The sequence below is a fragment of the Macrobrachium nipponense genome, chromosome 3 (assembly GCF_015104395.2).
Source record: "Macrobrachium nipponense isolate FS-2020 chromosome 3, ASM1510439v2, whole genome shotgun sequence".
NCBI lineage: Eukaryota > Metazoa > Arthropoda > Malacostraca > Decapoda > Palaemonidae > Macrobrachium > Macrobrachium nipponense.
This window is the reverse complement of record NC_087202.1, coordinates 135,143,737-135,155,833: the sequence shown is the minus strand read 5'-3', so window position 1 is coordinate 135,155,833 and position 12,097 is coordinate 135,143,737. Positions and strand designations below refer to the sequence as shown.

Sequence of the window (12,097 nt, the reverse complement as noted above, 5' to 3'; positions counted from 1 at the left end):
ATATATATCTATATATATATATATGTGTGTGTGTGTGTGTGTGTGTGTGTGTGTGTGTGTGTGTGTGTGTGTGTGTGTGTGTACATTAAATGCAAGAAGCGCATAATGTAATAAAAATATAAATAATAAGAGCTTAAAAGAAAGTCCGTCGTAATAATTAGAGGAAACAAAGAAGAAGAACACTCGCACGGAAATGTCTGAAGAAAAACAACCAAAGAGTATTGCTGCTGCTGCTGCTGCTAGGTCATGGTACGCCAACAAGAAGCCGTAGAAGACGGCAACAGCAGCATAGCCGCTGCATTCGTGCTGCCGAGAGTCTGCTGCAGAGTAGAGGCATTTAACCCAAACGAGTCTCGGTCGTTAAAAAGAGAAGTTCCTTAGCAATGATTATAATAAAAAAAAAATTGCCAAATTATATTTTCTAGTTACCATGTCAGAGAGAGAGAGAGAGAGAGAGGAGAGAGAGAGAGAGAGAGAGAGAGAGAGAGTTACAAGGATTGGGATGTCTCAAAGACTTATTAATCCATCCAAGGAGACATCATGTGCTCACTTATCTCTAAGAGCAGTTTTTACTGTTCATTAACAGTGTCCTTATGTTTTTGTCGAGCTTTCTTTTAAACTCTTCCACACTGTTGCTGTTTACAACTTCTGATGGCAGTTTACTCCTTGTGTTACATATCTTGTATGTGAAGAAGTTCCCACAGTGGGATATGTTGTATCTCTTCAGTTCTAGTTTCCCTCCATTCTTTGACTTTCGTTTTACGTAAATAGGTTACTGTCTACTTTTATGTCTTTCAGTATTTTGAATGTTTCTCTTAGTTGTTCTCGCAATCGCAGTTTCTAAACCATACATGTTCATACTCTCTAGTCGTCTTTGGTAACCTATTTGCCTGATGGATGGAATTAACTTTGTGGCTCTTGCTTGTACCCCTTCTAATCTATTCATGTCCTTTCTTAGTGTTGGTGACCAAAATTGTACTGAATATTCAAGATGAAGTCTAAATATTGATGTGTAGAGCTGCAGCACCGTTTCCTTGTTTGTGTTTTGTTTGTTTGTTTGTTTGTTTTGTTTGTTTATATGATGTTTTTACGTTGCATGGAACCAGTGGTTATTCAGCAGCGGGACCAACGGCTTTACGTGACTTCCGAACCACGTCGAGAGGGAATTTCTATCACCAGAAATACACATCTCTCACTCCTCAATGGAATGGCCGAGAATCGAACTCGCGACCACCCAGTTTGGACGCCAACACCATACCAACCACGCGACTGAGGCGCTTTTGTTTCTGTATTTTAACTGCCTCTTTATGTATCCCACTAGTTTCTGTGCCTTCTTTTCCGTTTTTATGTATTGTTTTGTGGATTTTAAGTCCTTGGTAATAATGACTCCAAGGTCCTGTTCTTGTTCTGCACTAATTATATCATTTCCGAGCAGCATTTAGTTGGCATGAGGGTTGTTTGTAACACTTTACACTTAAAGATATTTGTCATCTTTTTGAACACTCACCTATTCTTTTTTTTTCTTTTTTATATTATTTCTTAAACTTCTGGGTCTGCTGCATTTACATCAAGTTTGGTGTTGTATGCAGATTTGGTTATCCTGCTAGTTAATCCTACTTCAATGTCATTATAATATACATACAAAACAAGAGCGAGAACACAGCAAACGGCGTGTTGACAGAACTGAGTGTACACCCTTGGCTTTCCACTAAATCATCTTCATATTTGACAATTAAAAAGTAGTACAATTTAAACCCCATCTACTGTCAAATCTTAAAAGCAAGAGTCATTCAAAAGGCTAACAATCTGATCTGTCAAATCTTAAAAGCACGAGTCATTCAAAAGGTTAATAATTCAAGTTTATTTTCCCCCCAAAAGCCAGCAGCGAAAGCACCACCCAAGTGACTCCTGAACAGCATCCGGTCAATAAGCAAACTTGCCAGCGACAGACACGCATCACCGAATTCCAATATCCACCGGCGAGTCTCAATATCAATTACCTGGGTCTTATCACGGGACGAAAGACAGATCAATCATCATGAATTACTGCTATTGAGCACTTGACGACGGAACTGCCTTCACCAAGGGACAAACTGTCGTGACTCTGACAATTGAATACCACAGAACGGGCCAATGTACTGATACTAGTCACACGTTTTCCATTTTTTTCTCTCTTTTCCAAATGAAATGACGCGGAGGAATGTCTCAAGAGCAAAGCCACTGAAGGCTTCAGGAGCACTGAAAGGCGAGGTTGTCAACTGATTAATACTCTTGGCTTCATAAAAATCATTCGTTTTTAAGGAATCGTAAAGTAGAACTTGAGAAGAATTGAAAAATGAATATCAGAAAGCATCGTCTTCATTGATGCACGTGACTGGCCACTTCATGAAAATATGAACTATTTTATCTTAAATATATAATGCAAACAAAACATTTTATCTTCCCTCCAGTAACACGACCAACTATCTTGATATTAAGACATCACACTTTATTGTGGTCAAACTGAGGTGTGTGTGTTCGCAATGCCTATAATATAGCAACACGCACCCACAACAAACATTATATACCTCTGTACTCTTGTGATATCACATAATCATTAAACAGTAACTTTACAATTGACAGTTTACACACGAGTGAAAGCTTCAATTGCAGAATCATCCCAATCTCTTCAGACATAACGTAACGGGGAACACACAATGTTCACAGTGAAAGTGGACGGACGAGCATTTCTATACTTAATGCTTTCAAAGGCGTTTTTTTTTTTTTTCAGAATAACCAATCACTCCGGAATAACCCGTCACTCCCGAATAAACAGTTCCTCCAGAATTAACAGCCACTCCAGAATACCTCAGAATACCTAGCCACTCAATTATGCATTTGGAAAAAAAATGAAACTAAAGAGATAAATTACCCCGCCATAATTTACCTCGAAATAATATACAATCTAACTTTATTGATCTTTCATCCTTGAAAAAAGAAAAAAACATATATAGCAGAAAAAATTGAGATGAAAGAGATAATTACCCGGCCATATCATATTTCCAGGAATGTTACAGAATCGAGAGGTATTTTGGATTTTTTAAGGCGCTGGTATATATTATAAAATGTATTCTCTAATTTTATATTTATAGCACATCAATAATTTAGCTGAAGTGTTATATTCAAGAGCTTGAGTGTAAGCTGAAAGAGTATTTATAAGCATGAATTGTTGCTTATATTTTATTTACCTGTTATGAAAATGAAAAGAAAAATAACAAAATTAAGGACTGTATAAAACAAGCAAAAACTTGTTATATATATTATATATATAATAAGTAGCTATATATTGGCAAAATTTTATTTTACTATCAACTAGACAACAATCATTATAAGCCGATTATCAAAGAGTGATGTAGTATGTGTGTGTGTGTGTGTGTGTGTGTGTGTGTGTGTGTGTGTGTATATATATTATATATATAGAGATATATATATATATCTATATATATATATATATATATTTATATATATATATATATATAATATATATATATATATATATATACTATATATATAATATATATATATATATATATATATATATATATATATATATATATATATATATATATATATAATCCCATAAACACCAGCGAGTTCAGGCGGAGAAATAAAGTAGGTCCTCCTCAGCCGGTCGCCTTCCTTCCCAGAGGCAATGACTCCTACCAAAGTTGTCAGTCTTAAGGAAAGTGGCAATAAACTCTGACATTTGGGGCCTTTTTGGGGAACAGACCTTCTAATGTCAAAGGGCGAATCCATGAAAGCAAAGCTGTTACAGCCATTACAACGAAAAGATGGTGACTTCCAAAACCACTTGAAGCTTTCTAGCAATTCCATTCTCGAGTTATTAGGGTCACTGAAATGCCGTGCGAGTATGGCGACAAAAGTTAGTCTATTATTGGAAAATAAAATGGCGACCTCATTTGTCTCTTAACTGACCCCTCCATAATAGTGCACTCTTACAAGATCAACTTAAAAAATTCCTACACCAATATTACGAATTTCTTATAATAATAATAATAATAATAATAATAATAATAATAATAATAATAATAATAATAATAATAATAATAATAATATAATATCGCAACTCACAAACAGCCAAAGCCACAGCTCTACGCAATAATTCGTATTCCGCTTCCATACCAAACTTAGAACAAACTATTAAGTCAGTCTCTCTCTCTCTCTCTCTCTCTCTCTCTCTCTCTCTCTTACTATATATACTATATATATATATATTATATATATATATATATATATAATATATATATATATATATATATAATATATATATATATATATATATATATATATATATATATATATATATATATATATATATATATATATATATAATATAGTAACATAACTTCGAATAAATACTAGTTTTCCGAGAGAGAGATTCAATGCTACGAAAAAATCTTCGGCAACATAAAAGACTGTCTCTATTATTATGAATAATTCTGGCAATAGCTACTCATCATGAGTGGCATCGCATACATGACTCAGTGATCATCCCATACATATCATTCCATAAGTATACATGCATACAAAGACATGAAAAGTCAATTTCTAACATAAAAATCCTTTCTTAAGTTACTTACAGGGGGGATATGTCGAACAAGTCAGTTGTTTATCTCTTCGCGTCTAATGGCTTGTGAACTGACACCTGGTTGGAAGAAAAAGAGAACAACAGAATTACTTACAAAGGCAACACAAGGAAAAAAGGTACACTTATCTGTCTCGCTTTTTATATGTTGCTTATCTGAGCTCCTGCATAGCCTCTCACATTACATAAAGTGCTCGTACGCATGCTCGCACGTACATGCATACACACAAACACTCATACATATATATATATATATATATATATATATATATATATATATATATATATATATATATATATATATATATATATATAATGATATGTATGTATGTATATATATATTTTTACATATATATATATATATATATATATATATATATATATATTTATAATATATATATATATTATATATATATATATATATATGTATGTATACTATATATTACAATGTCATTGTATATATACAGGTTCATCATATTTATCAAGAATATTAATACTACTACTAACAAACGTTAATGTCAAAATATTGGCGACCATATTCGTAATGTTCATTAAAAGGAATTTTCAACACGTTGAGAATCATACCCGATTCGTCAGATACTAAGTGTATGTGGTTAATGGTCCACACGTCCTTAAAAAGAGCCAGCCACTGAATAAAGTTTAAGCTTAGAATTAATTTGGCAATTTCAAGTCATATAATGTAGATATTATCTTATTTTGATAAAGTAAAAATGTATAAGTGTAGTGGAGTGTTTGCCTAACCTATAATGCGGAACGCCGTTGCGTCTGCGACATTGCAAGCACAAGCAAACGAGAGAGAGAGAGAGAGAGAGAGAGAGAGAATGGAATAAAATGCCCAGCCTAATTTAATTAGAACTGGAAGAGCGAATGAGTGGGAACTTCATTAGATTAAAAGTGAATCATTTAGCGCTGTAGTGAAGAAGTATATGGATACAAATTTAAATTACAACTTATACATTACTAACTCTAAAATGCTATGGATCTGCCATCCAACACAAACAGAAAATCGTAAATCACGTAACATTGATCGAAACCAATTTGTCGACAAAACCATCCTAAGGGGAAGCAGTTCTTTATTTGCTATCTCTGTGAGTGGAAACTCTCTCTCTCTCTCTCTCTCTCTCTCTCTCTCTCTCTATAAAGAATTTCACAAGGCATTACCTGATCTATTGGAAAAGGAGACGCCTCAGGTGAGAGCAATCAGGGAGAGTGCACACTTCCCTACATTTCGGAATAACAGTACAACAGCATCATCCTCCTCCTCCTCCTCCTCCTCCTCCTCCTCCTCCTCCTCCTCCTCCTCCTCCTCCTCCTCCTCCTCCTCCAGGTGGAAGGGACAAGGCGTCCATCAAACGAAGTGCAAGACATTCCCCAAAATAGCAACGCACTCAGAGAGAACATGGAAGAAGATAATTTCAGAGAGAGAGAGAGAGAGAGAGGAGAGATAGAGAGAGACGAGAGAGAGATCGAGAGAGAGAGAGAGAGAGAGAGAGAGAGAGAGAGAGGTGCCATACCGCCATCAGAAGAAGCTGTATTAGACTCGAGGTAATTTTTTTTACATGAGGAGCGAAACAGGAAAATGTGGTTCGTTACGAGTGATTTCGGATTCAGTGTATTATAGTGTGTGTGTGTGTGTTGTGTGTGTGTGTGTGTGGTGTGAATATATATATATATATATATATATATATATATATATATATATGTATATATATGTATATATATGTATATATGTGTATATATGTGTATATATGTATATATGTATATATGTATATATGTATATATGTATATATATACATACATACATACCTACATACATACATACATACATCATACATACTATATATATATATATAGATATATATATATATATATATATATATATATTATATATATATATATACATATTTTTTTTTTCTTTTCAGAGATCAACGGGACGTATAATCTGAAAGCCTTCATTAGCCCAGGTACAATGAGAGACCTTACAGACCTTACATCTTTTAGGGTTGCCCCAAGTCCCTCAGTGTGAGGCACCTCTAATGTCTACCAGAGTTTTGTTAGTACATCTTCCGGTATATTTTGCATCTGCCAATCTTGGATGGTCTGGGATGCAGCTTAGTTAGTTTGTCGAGCTTATTCTTAAACACATCTATGCTCACTCCTGATATGTTCCTCAGGTGAGCTGGCAACGCATTGAATATACGCTGCATTATCGAAGCTGGTGCGTAGTGGATTAATGTCCTGTGTGCTTTCCTTATTTTTCCTGGTATTGTTTTGGGCACTATTAATCTACCTCTGCTTGCTCTTTCTGATATTTTTAGCTCCATGATATTTTCGGCTATTCCTTCTAATCTGTTTCCATGCCTGAATTATCATGTAGCGTTTCTCTTCTCCTTTCTAGACTATAAACTTTAAGGTTTGTAGTCTTTCCCAGTAGTCAAGATCCTTAACTTCTCTATTTTAGCTGTAAAGGACCTTTGTACACTCTCCTTTATTAGTGACAATATCCTTTGATAGTGTGGGGTACCATATCATATTGGCAACAATAATTCAAGGGGTGGACTACGAACATATGTTTTATAAAGCATAATCAGTGTTCAGCTTTTCTGTTTTGAAGTGCCGTAACAACATTCCCATTTTTGCTTTACATTTTGCCAACAGAATTGCTATTTGATCGTTGCATAACATGTTCCTATTCATCATCTTTAACTGCTTCCTTATTTGTGATTGTCTCATTATTAGGTCCCCTATATGCATATAGCTTTCCTTCTCTGTCTCCGTAATTTATTGATTCAAATTTATCAGAGTTAAATACCAGAGAGAGAGAGAGAGAGAGAGAGAGAGAGAGAGAGAGAGAGAGAGAGAGAGAGAGAGAGAGAGAGAGAGAGAGAGAGAGAGAGAGAGCTACAATATCTTCCGAAGGGAGTGACGTGGTCTCCCTCTTTCAAAGGTTGACGGGACAACAGAGGAAAAGTCTCCTTTACAAAATGAACTAGAGAGATGACATGGCTTTGCAGATAGGTATCCAGAGAAGGCATTTCTTGTCAGTGTCGCTGATCAGGCTAACTGTCACAGATTAAATTCTCATCGAAGAGGTGAATGACACTTAGCACAACCAAAATATTCCAAAGAAGAACTTTATTATTATTATATTATTATTATTATTATATTATTATTATTATTATTATTATTATTATTATTCAGAAGACTTGAAATTCAAGCTTCCAAAGAATAATATGGTGTTCATTCGAAAGAAGTTACAGAAGGTAAAGAGAAATACAGAAAGAATTAGGTTGGCCTGAAGGCTCACAGATTGGAATGACGACAGGAACTTGTTGCATCTGAGGAGAATTTCTAATGTTTCGTTAAGTGGACAGAACAACTTATTCTAGGTGAGATCTGCACAAAGACTAGAAATCGGAACTTCCACAATCTTGAGACGTCATTATGAAGAACATTAAATTATGAACACTAAACATCTGAATACTGGCGTGGCAATTGAGTAAAAAGTAATATTCATTGACAGTTCTATGAACTCATCTGCAAATCTTACTGGCACTGCAAAGCTTTTTATTGAAACTTTTCGGAAGAATAAGTGAGGAAAACAGGCCCAATTTTTATTCTGCAGTCGCAGAAAATGAGAATAGAGGTAGGTGTGTGTATATGTGTGTGTGTGTAAGTGTGTGTGTAAGTGTGTGTGTGTATGTGTGTGTGTGTAAGTGTGTGTGTGTGTAAGTGTGTAAGTATGTGTGTGTGTGTAAGTGTAAGTGTGTGTGTGTGTGTGAAGTGTGTAAGTGTGTGTATGTGTGTGTGTGTGTGTGTGTGTGAACCACAAGTGACTAGTTAACCAACTAAGAGTAAGCCCCGACCGGTTTCGACTTTATTTCGAAGCCACTGACAAGACTGACACATAGGAGACGAGATTTACAATATAAAACATCTAAAATCGGTGGATATTAAAAACCGACACCTGACAGATGCCAGGGGGTAGGAAACGAACCTCACTTGAGCTGAAGTCAGGTACTATGTTTACAAATATGATCATCCTACTTCCATGCATATCTACAACAGTCCTTACAATTTTAACATATGACAAATTTCTTTAGTAATGACAGGTTAAAGTTTATAAACGTCTTGACTGATGTTCATATTTCTGCGATAACTTTTTCTTAAAAAATTACACTCAATATTTCTTCCCAGTGCATTATTAGAATAAGCTATCTTCTTTGTCCCTCCCCAGTTGCTTGCAAGATATTTTGCAATAACATGTAAAATAATTTCACTGTTCACTTGTGCATATACACATCATTTCTTATGTTCTTCTGTTCTTTTCCAATGATTTTCTTTTCTGACCAATAATATAAAAGTTATAGGAAGACATATATGGAATTTTACATGCACATTCTTTAGTATTGCCGGGAAAGCGCTTTGTAAGTATATGTATCATTGTTTCATTGTCCTTAGATGCTACATCAACTCCAAAATTCTAAAGAAGGTGGGGGACATCTTTCATATTATCACTATTATAGCAATACAAGCAGGCTCTTTTTAGGTTACCAGCTTCTTTTCTGTTCTGATGCAGTGTCCTTTTTGCCACTTCTAATGCACTATCTAGTAATCTATTACATATTAGAATATTTCAATTTCTTGCTTGACACATGTACTACTTATAAAGAAATCTTGTCTATACTAGAGAATAAAAAAACTCTCCAAACTATACTAGAGGATAAGTATATAATATTTCATCCAGTCCTGTGAATGACCCAAAACCTAAAAAAAAAATAAATAATAATTACTTAATACTATAGGAACGCAGTTTTCATACCATGAGAGGAGTAAGGTATCCGCACATAAGGAAATTATATATTTTTTCTCAAATAACGAATACTGCTTAATAATATGAAATATACTGTCCCAAGGCAGCAAGCAAAGCCCCACGCACCCACAGGACAGGTGAGGAGGAAATGCAAACGAAGGACTTGAGCAAAAACGACCCTAGAATTATTGGCTTCCTAAGGGCTGGGGGAACACCGCATATTAAGATAATGGTGAGAAAAAGTTCCTCCCGGATAGGGACACAGGTAAAGGAGGAGGAGGAGGAGGAGGAGGAGGAGGAACTTCACTCAACTACGAGACCTCGACGGCACATCCTAAACTATCATTCTCTCCTTTTCTTGAATAACCAACAGGAAAAGCAAAAGTCCTATAAGATGCACTTACGTAATTTACAAAGAGGATTTTTACTACACATTATTATTATTATTATTATTATTATTATTATTCGGAAGATTAGCCCTATTCGAATGGAACAAGCCCACAACAGGGGCCACTAACATGAAATTCAAACTTCCATAGAATACAGTTCACTGAAAGAAGCACCGGAAGGTGACAAGAAATACAGAAAGAAAAGATCAGCTTTTATGAAACAAGAAATACACTAAAGTAGGCAATAATTGCAGTCACAGGGCTTTTTCTTAGCTGTCGGGAATCCTCCCAGACAACACAACACAGCTTTTCACTCCAATCGTACCAGAGAATATCCAGACACTTCTTCCCTTCGTAGTCTCTTCTGTTGTTCAATATTGACGGCCCGTCACGACGTCAGACAACGCCCAATTACTGACTAATTGCCTCTCTTAGACATTTCAATCTCACCATTCTGCTTGGGGACGTTCAAACTCTCCAAAATCATTAGATATTAACTTTTAAAACTCTCAGCATATAGTATAGTCTACACACACACACACACATACACACACACACACACAAACGCAATGTGTTATCCGTTGGCTACATGAGCTGAATGCAAGTGACTCCCTTTCACGTACTTTAACTTTTATTTGTTTGTCATTACTTTCTTAAGTTTATCAAAAGAAAAAACCATACTACAAACTTTAAGCAAGACGAAACGAAAGCACAATTCAAATAGAAATGATTCTTAAGGTAGTCGGTTGAAATGGCAAAATACTGAAGCCTAAATATTCTTGGTGCCAAATAACCAATTCACCATTAGTCAGCTGCTTCGAATACCATATCACTGTCGGATTTTAAAACCAGAAAATTAACACTGCCATATTTAAAGAAATTTACTGCGAAAATGCATAGACTAAATCTCGTAAATATGAATGACTACCACGATTTCTTTTTCAAGTACAAAAACTGACAATCGGATTTTTAATTGTAAAAATATAAAGCACACGCACACACAGACAGACAGACACACACACACACACACACACACACACATATATATATATATATATATATTATATATATATATATATATATATATATATATATATATATATATTTTCCACTCTGTGGTAGGGATGTGACCACCGTAGGTCCTGCGTGTCGTAAAGGACAACTTAGAGGACAGCTGCTGCCTTGCAGTGTGCGTATGTATATATATGTATATAGATAGTGTATATATACTATATATACACTATTTACTATATATGTACGCATTAAGCTACAAATGTCCTTGAATATCTAATTCGCTCTACCTCAGAATTAATATATTTTCATATATGTTAAACAAGGGGGAATTTTTAGTTGATAATAATTTGGTCGGCTCGCGGGCAGGAACCTAGAAAATTCCCCTTCAGTTAACATATATGAAAATATATTAATTCTGTGGTAAAGCGAATTAGATATTAAAGGACATTTGTAGCTTAATGCGTATATATGAATCACGGTGATGTGATCAGACTCATATATGTATGTCACAAGGCGGAGAGGTGAAGGCATGTCTCAGCGTATATAAGATTTATTGCCGACGTTTCACATCATTTCGATGCATCTTCAAGGCTGGGGAACTGATAAGAATGCAAACATAATACTTGTCACTAATAAAACACGGTACAATATTTAAAATTGAACACTAAAGCATTTAAAATGTAAAACTTACTGTACAATAAAGCACCAGGTTGGAGAGACAACCTACCAGAGTAAAAATTGGAGAGTGACTGAAGGACAGAGCGGGAAAAAAACACACACAAAACTATACAAAAGACGAGAGACAGAACTGAAGTAAACAAACAAATAGTTAGGCTATGGACAACTGAACTGACGAGGGATGGGCATTTAAATTCGGTACACTGGTTTTGATTACAATGGATTCTAATGTTAAAAGCTCATCATCTTTATTGGCTGATCCAATACTTTTAAAATCACCGATGTCCAAGCGGTAGCGACAGGTAACAGAGTCATTACGGACGCTACATAACTCTGGTTAGATCGGGTGCATACGTTGGATGCCCGAATAGGCTGCTACAAGTCCGTTTCTGCGCCCACAAAGGAGTCAGTTTCCGAACAGGATGCAAACTATCCAATCCAGAGCGGACTAATAGAAAAAAAATTATATATATAAAAAGAAACTCGTATTATTGCCTGGTGGGAATTATAAAAGGACACACACACACACACACACAC

General features: G+C 35.2%; 1 protein-coding gene across 3 annotated transcripts in view; it reads right to left on the bottom strand.

The window, feature by feature from the left end:
* The window catches only part of LOC135222075 (alpha-(1,6)-fucosyltransferase-like), a 458,798-nt gene that overhangs the window by 44,711 nt on the left and 401,990 nt on the right, over nt 1-12,097 (bottom strand). For all 3 annotated transcript variants that reach the window (XM_064260244.1, XM_064260245.1, XM_064260243.1), the window contains one exon: nt 4,641-4,705. The gene's annotated coding sequence lies outside the window, so the exon portion shown is untranslated. The remainder of the gene's footprint in view (nt 1-4,640; nt 4,706-12,097) is intronic.